A 2500-nucleotide genomic window follows, 5' to 3' on the forward strand; every position below is an offset into this window, starting at 1 on the left:
TGGTACGACAACTTTTCTCGTGCCTATGGTACGACAACTTTTCTCGTGCCTATGGTACAACAACTTTTCGCCGTGCCCCTGGTACACCGCTCAGTAGCACTTTGCCACACAAACTCTCCTCGTGCCTATGGTACGACAACTTTTCTCGTGCCTATGGTACAACAACTTTCCTCCGTGCCCCTGGTACGACAGCTTTTCTCGTGCCTATGGTACAACAACTTTTCTCGTGCCTATGGTACAACAACTTTCCTCCGTGCCCCTGGTACGACAGCTTTTCTCGTGCCTATGGTACAACAACTTTTCTCGTGCCTATGGTACAACAACCTTTCGCCGTGCCCCTGGTACACCGCTCAGTAGCACTTTGCCACACAAACTCTCCTCGTGCCTATGGTACGACAACTTTTCTCGTGCCTATGGTACAACAACTTTCCTCCGTGCCCCTGGTACGACAGCTTTTCTCGTGCCTATGGTACAACAACTTTTCTCGTGCCTATGGTACAACAACTTTCCTCCGTGCCCCTGGTACGACAGCTTTTCTCGTGCCTATGGTACAACAACTTTTCTCGTGCCTATGGTACAACAACCTTTCGCCGTGCCCCTGGTACACCGCTCAGTAGCACTTTGCCACACAAACTCTCCTCGTGCCTATGGTACGACAACTTTTCTCGTGCCTATGGTACAACAACTTTCCTCCGTGCCCCTGGTACGACAGCTTTTCTCGTGCCTATGGTACAACAACTTTTCTCGTGCCTATGGTACAACAACTTTTCGCCGTGCCCCTGGTACACCGCTCAGTAGCACTTTGCCACACACACACTCCTCGTACCTATGGTACGACAACTTTTCTCGTGCCTATGGTACGACAACTTTTCTCGTGCCTATGGTACAACAACCTTTCCCCGTGCCCCTGGTACACTGCGCAGAAACTCTTTGCCACACACACACACCACTCGTGCCTATGGTACGACAACAGGCCCCGGGGACCTACATCGCACCTTGCTCTTGCCTCCCTTACAGCTGAAAAAGGTCCATGCCTGTGCCCTGGCCCTGCTGAAATTCCCTCTCCATTTAGCCGAGGCAGTGAGTCGGCCTCCTGTCTCCCTTTACGGTCGAAAAAGATGTGCTCCTGGGCGCGCTGGCCCTGCTGCTACTCACATCGGGCATGGACCTGGACCTCCAGCAGGCCCCGGGGACCTACATCGCACATTGCTCTTCCCTCCCTTACAGCTGAAAAAGGTCCATGCTTGTGCCCTGGCCCTTCTGAAATTCCCTCTCCATTTAGCCGAGGCAGAGAGTCGGCCTCCTGTCTCCTTTACGGTCGAAAAAGATGTGCTCCTGGGCGCGCTGGCCCTGCTGCTACTCACATCGGGCATGGACCTGGACCTCCAGCAGGCCCCGGGGACCTACATCGCACATTGCTCTTCCCTCCCTTACAGCTGAAAAAGGTCCATGCTTGTGCCCTGGCCCTTCTGAAATTCCCTCTCCATTTAGCCGAGGCAGAGAGTCGGCCTCCTGTCTCCTTTACGGTCGAAAAAGATGTGCTCCTGGGCGCGCTGGCCCTGCTGCTACTCACATCGGGCATGGACCTGGACCTCCAGCAGGCCCCGGGGACCTACATCACACCTTGCTCTTGCCTCCCTTACAGCTGAAAAAGGTCCATGCCTGTGCCCTGGCCCTGCTGAAATTCCCTCTCCATTTAGCCGAGGCAGTGAGTCGGCCTCCTGTCTCCCTTTACGGTCGAAAAAGATGTGCTCCTTGGCGCGCTGGCCCTGCTGCTACTCACATCGGGCATGGACCTGGACCTCCAGCAGGCCCCGGGGACCTACATCACACCTTGCTCTTGCCTCCCTTACAGCTGAAAAGGTCCATGCTTGTGCCCTGGCCCTTCTGAAATTCCCTCTCCATTTAGCCGAGGCAGTGAGTCGGCCTCCTGTCTCCCTTTACGGTCGAAAAAGATGTGCTCCTGGGCGCGCTGGCCCTGCTGCTACTCACATCGGGCATGGACCTGGACCTCCAGCAGGCCCCGGGGACCTACATCACACCTTGCTCTTGCCTCCCTTACAGCTGAAAAGGTCCATGCTTTTGCCCTGGCCCTTCTGAAATTCCCTCTCCATTTAGCCGAGGCAGTGAGTCGGCCTCCTGTCTCCCTTTACGGTCGAAAAAGATGTGCTCCTGGACGCGCTGGCGCCGGCTGCTACTCACATCGGGCATGGACCTGGACCTCCAGTAGGCCCCGGGGACCTACATCACACCTTGCTCTTGCCTCCCTTACAGCTGAAAAGGTCCATGCTTTTGCCCTGGCCCTTCTGAAATTCCCTCTCCATTTAGCCGAGGCAGTGAGTCGGCCTCCTGTCTCCCTTTACGGTCGAAAAAGATGTGCTCCTGGACGCGCTGGCGCCGGCTGCTACTCACATCGGGCATGGACCTGGACCTCCAGTAGGCCCCGGGGACCTACATCACACCTTGCTCTTGCCTCCCTTACAGCTGAAAAGGTCCATGC

The sequence above is a fragment of the Mchenga conophoros genome, linkage group LG18 (assembly GCF_057382185.1).
Source record: "Mchenga conophoros isolate Kocher_MC1m ecotype Shallow Benthic linkage group LG18, M_conophoros_male_GT1.1, whole genome shotgun sequence".
In the NCBI taxonomy this organism is placed as follows: domain Eukaryota; kingdom Metazoa; phylum Chordata; class Actinopteri; order Cichliformes; family Cichlidae; genus Mchenga; species Mchenga conophoros.